Raw genomic sequence first — 13,165 nt, 5'->3', positions numbered from 1 at the left:
CCCGCTGTAACTCTTTAACCTTGTGTCTTCAAAGAAAAAAAGCCTCCATTTCCTCCTCCAAATCACGTTTTCTGTACTACAGAGGGTAATGTACTGGTGGTTAACTACAGCTGCAGTATATGTGTATAAACACAACCATAACACGGCAGCTCTCAGAGGCAAAGCACAGGCATAGGAGGAGTTTTGTATTCAACATTCACCCATTAAAAAGGTACGTCTTTATTATTACAAAGGAAAGAACAAACATGCGCAGGTCCCACCCACAGCCGTTCAGATATGCAAGCGTCACCTTGCGTGCAGAGATTTCCATTACTAAAATGCTTGCAATGGTTGCACAGCCTCTGGGTTCTGCCTCTGAAGACTAGCCAGGCGGACAGTGCCTAAAGGAGAATTAAGATCATGGCGAGCGTATTCTTGCAGAGGGAAGAAGGACGGCATTTGTGGCGCAGGGATCTTCTGAATCAGAGGCTGCATCTTCCTCTTTATTAAAAAAAATCATCAAGAGCCATTAGTTCTTGATGCACCTTAATCTCATGCACCCAACCATGACCACTTGCTCATTACGTTCGTTTGGAAAAGCCAAACGGCATCGTCAGACCAAAACGCAGCAAAAAGTTTGGCAGGATGTTGCCGTAATATCACAGGAAAGATGTGCCGCATCTGAAGAGTCGAAATGTATTTCCAGGGACTTTAGCCAAGTCAAGAAAGCTTACTTCTATTTTAAAATATCATTTTGCTTTTCCAAGCTGCCTGCAAAATTCTCATGATAAATCCTGGCCCTACAAAGCCCACCAAAATGTCAGCTTGGGTATTTAGTAAGGCCAGATCCCTTCTCCAGGAAGGACAAAGGTATTACAGTGGAATTTGCAATATGGACTGTTAGGCAACCTGTTACAAAGTTCAGACTATCACCACAGAGAAACTGTACAGGACAGCCATCACAGCCCAGCCCCAGTGCAGGTGCCTTTTGTCCTTTTTAGGAGCATATTTGGACAGTTTCGACTTAATCCACTTCCACAGGTGATCTACACACAGCTGGCAGGCAGCCAGCAAAGAGGCACCCTCTCTTGCCCGCAGAAAAAACAGCAGTGCCTCTGGGGCACTCCCTCCTTGTTCTCCCAGGAGGAACTTTTCTCGTATTGGTAGTCATTTTTTCCAAGCGTTCAGCTGAAAAGTCTTCCCTTTCTGTCTCTGACTTCCCTTCACCCTCGGTGTACCAAACGCCCCTTCCTGGGTTTGTCTTCAGTGCTAACAGACTCGCTTCTTATAATGCTCCCTCTTTTCCTGCAAAATCCCAGTCTTCCATTTGTCACTGATGCTAATGAGCTTATTTAACTTTTTTAAAAATTGCCTCATGAGTCAGCAATTTCACTACAATTACTATTTTATTTGCTATACTCCAGACTCCAGATCTCACCAAAGATAAGCAATTTTCCATGATGGGGTGAATCAGAGCAGCCTTAGCTAGTATAAATCCATGTGGTTCATTGTGCTGGACAGGAACAAAATCCAACTCATGGCCATTCTCGTATCTTCCTAAGAAAATATAGAAATGAGAAAAATTGTTCTTTAAGCTCTTGCTGCCAAGGCTATGACTCCAAAAACCTGCTTCTCTGAGCTATAGGAGCATTATGCTTCAAAAATCGTATATCTGGTGGTTTTGTCCCCCAAACCAAATTATTTATTGTACTCTTATTTACAAGTAGTGCTACAAGTTGGACTTTTCGTCTCAATTAAAAAGAGAAATAAACCTGAAAATGGTATTTCAGACAGGATGAGGGTCTCTCCCTCGGAAGCAATCTCAAGATATAAGAAGGAAGAAGGAAAAGAGCACTGCAGAGAAGAGATAGCTAAGGAGTTTGTACAAATAATGTTCAAAACAGGAAAAATTACCAATAAAGACATTCCAACATCACTCTTAAGTCTTTTGTAAACTGAGTACTGCTCAGTCCTGCAATATCACTGTAAGGTGGGGACTTGTCAGGGTGCTACCTTCCAGATAGTTGGGGGGGTCTGCCTATTTTAAGCTGGTGCAGCACTTGCACGGAGTAGGTGAGCCCCATGCTCGTGCCGTTCTGTGCCCTTTCATTTCATGCTGCCTCTTGGCACGTGAGTTTTTTAGTGCTTGGAGCTTTGCTCTTCCCCTATCAATACCACAGTTGAACTAAGTCTTTACATTTACATGTCAGTTAAAGAGGCAGTCTGGTACTTTGGAGGATAATGTTCCTGGGCATCCTTTAGTTTCCACTCAGGGCAGAGCCAGCCCAGGAACAGCCACTCGGGCTCCCCTCACCGCCCCAGCCCTGTGCCAAACGCTCACCGGGAAGGATGGCGTCCAGCTCCTTTTCTGCTTAGCAGGGCTAAGGCAGAAAGCAGAGGAATAGAAATTCTACTGCGGGGCCCTCACGCTGGCAAATCCTCTGTAAATAACTCCTTGGCTCTAAAAGTGCTGATTATAAACAGTAACGCTTTCAGGATCAGGCCCAATGGCTGCTTTTTAAAATTACTTACCTGTACCTCATGGATCTTCTTTTTAAGCATTTCACCCAAGGTCTCAGCAAACACGCAGGACAGCGAGGAAAACATGTATTTGTCCTAACAGATCCTGGTCTTTATCTGGGGGCAGGCTCATAGGCTGCCAAAATAATTCCCCGTCTTAAAACACACGCTAGATCCTCTGGTAAATGAGATTACTTATTACTACCTTCTTACTATCAAATCAGTATACTCCTCATGTCAGTTAGCTCAATGCACCCCATCGCCCATTTTACCAGAGGATGGGTGTTGCAGTCCGGAGCCCTCAGAAGAACCCTTGGCCACCATGGGGCCACATGCCACTCAGGTCAGGCAAGTGACTTCCCCCAGTAAGGAGGTCTGGACTTTGATCCCGGTCTTCTAAGCGGGGTTCCACCTGCCACCCCCTCTTATCTTGCTCTCCTAACCCAGCCACGGAGGGCAGAGAGTTTCAGAAAGTGGGTGACACGGGTCCAAGGGTGTGTCCATAGGCTAACGGACTCTCCTTCCTGCGGTCATACCTGCAGTTGGGAGTTTGGGAAAGAAACGGGGAGCTCCTCACCTCAGACGCCTGCAGCGCATCCTCCGGCGGCTCTGGCCATGTTGCTGCAGCGAGCGAGGAGCAGCTTACTACCGGGAAGCGCCAGCTCCAGTTCGGGAAGTGTCCCCCGATCCCTCCACAGCCCAGCCATCCCCAGCCAGGCGGTGCATGATCGTCTGTGCCTCCCGAGCCAGAAGCCAGGGAAGGCAGCGATGCAGCAGCGGTAACCTGAGCTCCCTGCCTGTCTCTTCCCTCTCTCCCTCCTCCTTCCCTCCCTCTCTCCCTCCCTCTCCCTGCCTCCCTCCCTCCTTCTCTCCCGTAGGTAACAGACCAACTGTACCGCTGCGTGCAGCTCCATCGTCAGGGAAGGGAAAGTTAGGAACTGTCTACAAATGGTTTTATTTTGCATATTTTGTATGGGAGGGGGGAGGCAATGGCCTCCCAGGCGCCTGAGTGGTGCTCACGGAGCTGGAAATCATGTCAGAGCAGAGCCAGCCCTCGGCAGCGCTTGGAAAGTTCAGCTCCGTGCTCCCAATTAGGAGCGATACTGCCTTGATTTGCACAGTGGGAGAGAAATCTCCCTCTGCTAAAAAGGCTGAACTGAGGCACCCTCGAAGTCACAAGATTCTCCCTGATGAGGAATGACAACCTGGTGAAAAGGGCAAAGGGGAGCAAACACCACCCCTGCACTCGCCCCTGGGCAGCAGCATTGGTGGGGTGGCGGCACACCGACTCACAGTCTTTGGTCTCCACTCATTGCCCAGGCACTTCCTTGCCCCTCTCCTTGGATCCCCATGTTTGCTCATCCCCTGACACTTTGCTGTTTGGGCCCCAGCTTGGGTTCAGGGCAGTGCTCGGCGCCGGGCAGAGCCAAGCCTTTGCTTTAGGGCTGATCCAAGTCCAGGTGAGACACCTGATCCCTGTCCACCAGGACTCCCAGGTCTTTCTCCTCAGACCTGCTCTCCAGCAGGTCAGCCCCCAACCTGTACTGGTGCATGGGGTTATTCCTCCCCAGGTGCAGCACCCTACACTTGCCCTTGTTGAATTTCATCAGGTTCCTCTCTGCCCAACTCTCCAGCCTGTCCAGGTTACACTGTATGGCAGCACAGCCTTCTGCTGTGTCAGCCACCCCTCCCAATTTTTTATCATGAGCAAACTTGCGGAGGGTACATTCCATCTCTTCATCCACGTCATTGATGAATATATCAAAGAGGACTGGACCCAGTACTGACGCCTGGGGAACATCACTTGTTACGGACCTCCAACTAGATTCTATGCCACTAATCACGACCCTCTGAGCTCTGTCTTTCAGCCAGTTTTCAATCCACTTCACTGTCCATTCCTCTAATCCACACTTCCTAACTTACCTATGAGGATGCTGTGGGAGACTGTGTCAAATGTCTTGCTGAAGTCAAGGTAGACAACATCCACTTCCCTCCCCTCATCTATCCAACCAGTCATGCCATTGTAGAAGGCTACCACATTAGTCAGACATGATTTCCCCTTCGTGAATCCGTTTTGACTACTTCTGACAGCTTTCTTTTCCTCCATATGCTTTGAGATGACGCCCAGAAGGAGCCGTTCCATCATCTTTCCAGGGACGGAGGCGAGGCTGACCGGCCTGTAGTTTCCCGGTTCCTCCTTCTTGCCCTTTTTGAAGACTGGGATGACATTGGCTTTCCTCCAGTCATCAGACACCTCTCCTGTTCTCCAGGACCTTTCAAAGATGATGGAGAGTGGCCCAGCAATGACTTCTGCCAGTTCCCTCAGCACTTGCAGGTGCATCCCACCAGGACCCATGGACTTGTGGATATCCAGTTTACTTAAATGTTCCCTAACTTGGTCTTCCTCAACCAAGAGGAAGTCTTCTTTCATCCAGACTTTCTCTGTTTCCTCCAAAATGTGGAACTCCTGAGGGCTGGCCTGAGCAGTAGAGACTGAAGCAAAGAAGGCATTCAGCAAGTCCACCCTCTCTGCATCCTCTGTCACCATGGCACCCGTCTCATTCAACAGTGGGCCCACATTTTCTCTCCTTTTCCTTTTGCCTCCAATATACTTGAATAAACCATTCTTGTTGACTTTGACATCCCTTGCCAATTTTAATTCCAAGGAGGCCTTGGCTTTCCTCGTTTCATCCCTGCATACTCTAACGGCATTCTTGTAATCTTCCCAAGTGATCAGTCCTTTCTTCCGCTCAGTGTAAACTTCCTTCTTCCACTTGAGTTTTTTCAGAAGCTTACTGCTCAACCACGTGGGTCTCCTGCTTCCCTTGCCTCATTTTTTTCTCTTAGAGATGCATCAATCCTGAGCTTGGAGAAAGCAACATTTGAATATCGTCCAGCTCTCTTGAGTCCCCCATCCTTCCAGAGCCCTAACCCATGGGATTTCTCCAGGAAGTTTCTTGAAGAGGTCGAAGTTAGCCCTCCTAAAATCCGAGGTTTTAGTCCTACTTGTTGTTTTGCACATACTGCCCAAGATCTTGAACTCTGTCTTCATGGTCACTGCTGTCAAGGCTGCCCCCAACCTTAATGCCCTCCAGCAGTCCCTCTTTGTTTGTCAGTACTAGGTCCAGTAGTACACCTCTCCTTGTTGGCTCCTCCACCACTTGAGTCAAGAAGTTATCATCGAAACACTGGAGGAACCTCCTGGACTGTACATGCTTGGCTGTATAGCCTTTCCAGCAGATATCAGGGTGATTGAAGTCCCCCATGAGAACCAAGGCCTATGATTGTGAGGCAACTTTGAGCTGACTGTAAAAGTCTTCTTTTAAGTCTTGTAAAAGACTTCTGGGGAAGTCATCAACTTCCCCATCCTGATCAGGTGGCCTGTAATAAACACCCACAACAGTGTCCCTCGTATTGGCCTGCCCCTTAATCCTCACCCACAAGCTCTCAACTCTCTCATCTGACCCCAGGGAGGGCTTTAGGGACATCTCCTCACTCTCTATCCATTCCTTGACACAGAGGGCAATGCCTCCACCCCTCCTTCCTCGCCTGTCCCTTCTGAACAGCTTGTAGCCCTCAATAGCCACACTCCAGTCGTAGGATTCATCCCACCAGGTTTCAGTGATGGCCACTATATCGTAGCTTTCCACCAGCATGGTAGCTTCCAATTCCTCCTGTTTGTTGCCCATGCTGCATGCATTTGTGTAGAGGCACTTCAACTGGGCTGTTGGCTGTGCCACCTTCTTAGGGGAACATTCCTTGAGGTGTCTCACAGATGTTTCTCTGTTGGCTTCAACTACCTCAGGAGCTGCTGGTCCATCTCCATAAGACTTTGTCTGCAGTGCAGCGTCACTAGCCTGTCTCAGGGCTACAGGCTGAAGGCCCTTACTAGCATCCCACAGAATCACAGAATCACAGAATCACCTAGGTTGGAAGGGACCTTTTAAGATCATCTAGTCCAATCAATGAAAAAAAAAAAAAAAAAAAAAAATCCCATCCCTCTAAACCCCACAGCTTGCCACGGAGCCTGATATTATTATTGCTATTACCTCTCTCCTCCTTCACATCTAATTTAAAGCCCTGTCAATCCCGCAATCTCTTGTGCAAGAACCCTCTTCCCCCTTTGAGAGAGGTGTCTCCCATTTGATGTCAACAAGCCCAGTGCTGTATAGGCCAATCCATTGTCAAAGAAACCAAAGTTATGGTGGTGACACCAGCCACAAAGCCAGGTATTAATCAACTGGATTCCTCTGTTCCTCCCAGCATCGTTGCCCACAACTGGAAGGAGTGACGAAAAAATAACCTGTACCCCAGATTCCCTTACCATCCCTTCCAACTCCCTGGAGTCTCTTTTTATTGCTCGTGAACTGTGACTCGCAGCTTCTTCCCCATGTACATGGAAAATCAATAATGGATAGTAGTCTGAGGACCATACTAAACCAGGAAGTTTCCTGGTGACGTCCTTAACCTGGGCTCCAGGAAGACAGCAGACTTCTCTCTGAGGAGGATTCACCCAGCATATTGGGCCCTCTGTCCCCCTCAGGTAGGAGTCACCAACAACTATAACCCTTCTTTTTCTCCTTGTGGGTGTGGTGGTGATCTGGGGTGTACGCTTTTTTGACTGAGGAGGCATCTGTGATGTAGAATGCCCATCAGCTACTTCCTCACTTGACTGGCCTTCCTCAACCAGTACCTCTTATCTGTTCTTCAGAAGTACTGGATGGGGTGAGGTAGGCAGGAGGGGAGTTCTTCTGCTGCCCTGACCATGAACCTGCCTCCATTTGCTCTTTTCATTTAGGCTTCTGCCTTCAGCCTGACCAGGACTGGATACAGGGGTTACTAGACCCTGACTGCTTTCCTCCCTAACACACCTCGAACCTTTCAACTTCCTCTCTCAGCTCTGCCAGCAGGCTGAGCAGATCATTCACCTGTTCACATCTCACCCAGCAGGTCTTGTAGCTGCCACCCATTGCCAGTAAAAGCTCCTGGCGCTCCCTGCAGCCTGTGACCTGGACAGCCGCATGTTTCTGTGGGAGCTCTGTCTGGGTTCCCACATCCATTCTGGTTGAGGTTGAGAGCATGACCTTCCTCCGGGTGGACACCATGGTTAAGCTCCTTCCCAGGGGGTGGTGACCACCAGCAAGACTCACCTGTCAAGCTGACAGAGCTTCAGTTCCTTCCTGCCTGCCCTTTCCCTGCTCCCTGTGCCTTGTGGTGGTGCTTCCAGGTGGCCACCAGGTCCCAGGAGGCACTTTGGGTTATGCCCACTCGCTGCTTGCTTGCTCAGTGCCACCTCAGTAGCCCACCCACAAGCTACCAGCTTCTGGCACAGACTAGGCGCTTCGCCCGGCTTCAAAAAGCCCTCAAAAAGAGCTCCTTGCCAAGCCTTTTTGCCACGATACCCTCCCCGCAGTGTGGAATTACCTACACTGGAGCTCAGTCTCCTTGGCAAAATTTCCTGCCTTCCACCTGGACATAGGACATTTTCTCATGGAAAATGGGAATCCAACACAAGGTTGGGTCTCACACCTCTGCTCTCACAGCTCCTGCACATCACATCGCCCGCTGGCTGGCCTCAAGGCAGCCCTGCCCGAGGAGCTTACTGAAATGGGAAGGTGTTGCTGTTTCATATCAAACCTGTTTCCGCTCCCTTCAGCCATGCCAGTGAAAGTTACTGCTCCCAGCTCCCTGTGTGAGTTTTATCAGTTTGCTTCTCTGCAGCTTTGAGCCTGCCCCGCTGCCATGAAAGCCAGGGGGACCTGAAGGCGTTCACTCTCGGGCAGGACTGCACACTGAAAAGCACACATGGCACACGGAGATTACACAGGGTAACATCTGGGAGGGGCAGAAGAGGAAGAAAATTAAACTCTGAAATATCTCGTCTTTGTGCTGGGGGAAAAAAAAAAAAAAAGAAAGAAAAAAACAAAACCAACAAGCAAAATCTACTTCTCTATTCAGGATTGTGCTTGCTGTGTAAGCCCACCCCTACACCAGGAAAGGATTTCAGCAGAGTAATGTAAACATATGCCTATATTTCGTTAGCAGTAAATTTAAGTCAACTTATGTCTATATGAAGTCAGGCCTCAGAGAGTGAGTCAGGGCCTAAATCGGTGTTGTAATTGAACTAAAATAATCTAACCCTTCTCTAAAAGCACATAGCTTTAACCTGTCACATCAAATAAAAATTATATACTTAAACTATAATCTTCCTGTTCCCTTAGTCATCAGAAGAGGCTAGATCAAATTAAAAAAAAAAGAGAGCACGGATGCTTCACAGCTGGCTGAGGAGGAGGTGGGGTTCACGGAGCAGGATATTCAGCTTGAACCAATAGGTATTTCTACCTTCCAAACTGGAGTTACCCCCAAGCTCAGCTCGCCCAGCACCCCAATCCACGTCACTCCTTTCTCCTTCAAGCAGGAAACTGGCAGCTTTGAAACACTGCTTGCGTTGGTGGCTCTCTGTTGTCATCCCCCCTGATAAGTAACACTGGTTGGATGTGGCCTCACTAAGTGAGAGTTAATATTTCCACATATGAGCTTGTTCAAGCACAAGGAAGGCAGAGATAAAGGCAGAACCGCAAACACCCCTCAAATGACGCCATTGTTTGGTTTGGGTTTAGGTTTGCCGCGCTTTGTTTTGTAGCAGTAAGAGAAATGTGAATAGGAGCCCTGTCCCTGGGTTTTTCTGAATGCATGTGCCGATGGGACAGCTGTGGGGGAGGCAGAGAAGTACTTACAGCTGAAGAGGGAAAGTGATTTACAGGCTGCATACCTGCTGTAGGTATGGGATGTTTTAACAGCTTTATTACCTGACTGCACTGGAAGTTTCAAGGCTATTCACTTCAATGCAAAATTAAATCGAACTTTCACAGAGAAGTTTTCAAGGTTTTTCTACACTGAATCTACACAGATTTATTTCGGTCAGGAGGAGGGCTTTTGTTGAAATAACAGTATCGTCCCTTCAATGGGCACAGTTTATGCTATAAAGGCATTAATAGCAGTGCAGATCAATCTAACATGAGGAAAATCATCACCAATAAAACCTACTTGTATAGGAGCAAAATGGTTTCTACCCTCAGATTTACAGTATTAAAATTCTACTGATCCCATATCTTTGGCAGACAGTGCAAGCTCTATTGGTAAACCAGGCACACCAGATACCTCACTACAGGTGAAGCTTTATCTATATAACAGCACCCCTGCTAGGGGGAAGGTGGGAACAGTGATCACTCAATTATATCAAAATCTGTCAAGTTCTACACAGAATCACAGAACAGTAGGGGTTGGAAGGGACCTTTAGAGATCATCTAGTCCAACCCCCCTGCCAAAGCAAGTTCACCTAGAGCAGGCTGGACAGGAACACATCCAGGAGGGTTTTGTGTATCTCCAGAGCAGGAGACTCCACAACCTCTCTGAGCAGCCTGTTCCAGTGTTCTGCCACCCTCAAAGGAAAGAAGCTTTTCCTCATGTTCAGATGGAACATCCTGTGTTGCAGCTTGTGTCTGTTGCCCCTTGTCCTGTCGCTGGGCACCTCTGAGAAGAGCCTGACCCCATCCTCTTGACACCCACCCTTTAGATATTTATAAGCATTGATAAGATCCCCTCTCAGTCTTCTCTTCTCCAAGCTAAACAGACCCAGGTCTCTCAGCCTTTCCTCATAAGAGAGGTGCTCCAGTCCCTTGATCATCTTTGTAGCCCTCCGCTGTACCCTCTCCAGCAGTTCCCTGTCCTTCTTCAACTGGGGAGCCCAGAACTGGACACAGTGCTCCAGATGTGGCCTCACCAGGGCAGATAGAGGAGGAGGATGACCTCCCTCAACCTGCTGGCCATACTCTTCTTAGTGCACCCCAGAAGACCATTGGCCACCTTGGCCACCAGGGCACATTTCTTGCTCATGGTTCAACTTGTTGTCCACCAGGACTCCCAGGTCTCTCTGCAGAGCTGCTCCCCAGCAGGTCAACCCCTAACCTGTACTGGTGTGGGGGGTTATTCCTCCCCAGGTGCAGGACCCTACACTTGCCCTTGTTCAACTTCGTTAGGTTCCTTGACCAATCTCCATCAGATTGATCAAGCATGATTTCCCCTTGGTGAATCCATGTTGACCACTCCCCATAATCTTCTTTTCCTCTGCATGCTTAGAGATGACATCCAGAGTGAGCCATTCCATCACCTGACTGGCCTGTAGTTTCCTGGGTCCTCCTTCTTGCCATTTTTGAAGACTGGCATGACATTAGCTTTCCTCCAGTCCTCAGGCACACACCTTCTGTGTACAGCAGATTGCACCTGGTTGGTTCCAGCTGTAGCACACTAACTCCCAACAAGAAGCCACTTGTGAAAATGCTGGAGACTAAACACACACAAAACTCTTTGACAAATAGGTTCCCATTTGGAGGGAAAAATCTTAAGCAGCGCACAGCTGTTTACACCCTAACTTTGCAAACATGAACAAAGCTAATCAGCAAAGGGACATTAAAAAGTCGGTTAATGGAACTGCTTAAATACACTGATCGGGCTTTCAAAGCTTCTTTAATTGATCTTCACAAAGGATATGGCGTTCTTAATAGCAGTTTTGTTTGTGCATGCCTACTGCCAGCTTTTACCCTTTATTTGTAAGAAAGCATGCTAGTAATGAACAGAACGAATAAAATTTTATTCAGAGGTGTGAAGCAAAGTGTTCTGATTTCCTTTAACATACATCAGAAGTGATTTTTTGCTAGCTAAGCCAAACTCTTCCAGTCTAATTATTTCTGTATGGGACTACGAATAGGCCTTGCAAAGCGCAAAGAAGAACTTCAGTAGGCCCAGGACCGTCTCCACCTCCTGCTGAAGCTGTGAATTTATTCCTTAACCAATTACAGCAGCACTGACTCAATGCAAGACCTTAGACATGTGGACTGCGACTTTTCATTTCATCCTGTACAAAACCTCCAATCCATCCTCATCCTTTTGTCATCCTGGTCATTATTATTTCCAGTGCTTATTACTAGTCGAGCCTGCAGCAACCCATCTGCCGAGAGGAGCCGACGCTGCACCTTACGGCACGGTCTCCTAAGGATGGAAGCTGAAATGTGCTCATAGCAACAGGCTCCTGGTTTTCTTCTTCCTTGGTGAGTTGACACTGTGGGCTGGGTGGATGCTGGCTGTGCCCAGTGCCAGGCGGCCAGCTCTGGCTGTCACCCACCTCCCGGCTGGCACATGCCCATGGGTACCATCCCACAGCTCTCAGCGGCACTCGGGAGGGTTTGGCTGAACGGCAGCTTGCCTTTCAGAGAGGCACCCCAGCTTGACTTAGGGCCTGTGAGCGACACAAAGACCTTTTGCTTCTACTGATAAGATGCCCGAATGGATAAGCATTCAAACTGCAGCAGTGTTTTGCCTCAGTTCTTGCTATGCTTTTCATATCCTGCCCAGGGGAGCTACCTTGTCCCTCTGTCAGCAGATGTAGTCTGCCATGGAGCTGCGTTTTGAGTTCATTATGAGTAAGCTGAGCAAAAATTTCCCTGAAGTTATCTTAAACCGTGAGCAAGTGAAGACGAGGCCCCCACATCTTCTGCATTGGTGCAGTGCACAAGTCTGCCTGATGCTGACTGTGGTGTGGTGGCTTTGGGCACCAGAGGTTTCCTTGCCACTGCTGCGAGGGCTCGTTAGCCATAACCTCCATTAACACAGTGCTGCATTTATCTCCTGGGCTCTTTCCATCCCTCCCAGGTTTCTTCCTGAAGACTCTGAAGCCTTCTCGCCACCATGAGCACTAGGTGAGCCCCAGCTCTGCACGGCTCTCAGCCCTCTCTGGCCTCCAAGGATGGACCCAGCACTGCCGGCCATAGCACTGTGGGATTTGGCTACCGGTCGTCCACATCCCCGCCGGCCTCATGGCTGGCCAGGGCTCAAAGTTTGGCCTACAACAGTGAGCTACATAGAGCTGCCAGCTCATTCCTCGGTCCCCTCCTTGCTAAGCTGAGTGATCTGAGCTGATTACACCCCCATTTGCTGGGCTGTTTTGCAGAGTCTGGGTCCTGTTAACTCTTCCCATGACTTCCACATCCCACCTCAAGCTTGACATCAGGGTCTGACAGAGTACCCTGGACAAAAAGGTAGCACTGGTGTTCGCAAGTGCCAACAGACCTTCCCACATCCCTCCTGGTACAGCATCTGGAGGTGGAGCTTTGAGCTGTTTAGGCTTTAGCTAAGACACGTGGCTTATTTAAATGAATAGGGCAGGTTATGAGATGCCTGAGCAATCGGAAAGGTACAGCACAGCCTCCCCCTCGCTACCTGCAGTGTTTCAGGTCTCTCCTGGATGGAGCCTTCAGCACATTTCTGTGAGGAGGAGTCTCGAGGAGCAGAGGCTGGACACTACCAGGGGTCATCACATCTGTCCCAGGAACCAGTGACCCCCTAAGCCCCCAAGAAATGTCCTTTCTCGCAGCAGGCACGGAGCACTGCCTTACGACAATGATGGTAATCAAATCATATGCTCCAGGGCTTCACCCTGCAGGAATAAGAAAAGCAGGGGGTTTTGGCCCCTGCCCACTGCACAATTAACTGGAATTACATGGAGGCCTTTCATTTGTTCATGTCTCTTTGCCTTGTCCCCCATTTTGAAAAAAAAAAAAAAAAAGGAAAAGAAAACCACTTGCAACTGGATGCAGAAACCTGGGCCACA

Source organism: Numenius arquata, chromosome 1 (genome assembly GCF_964106895.1).
Source record: "Numenius arquata chromosome 1, bNumArq3.hap1.1, whole genome shotgun sequence".
In the NCBI taxonomy this organism is placed as follows: Eukaryota; Metazoa; Chordata; class Aves; order Charadriiformes; family Scolopacidae; genus Numenius; species Numenius arquata.
The sequence above is the reverse complement of the archived record's forward strand: the minus strand, read 5'-3'. Positions refer to the sequence as shown.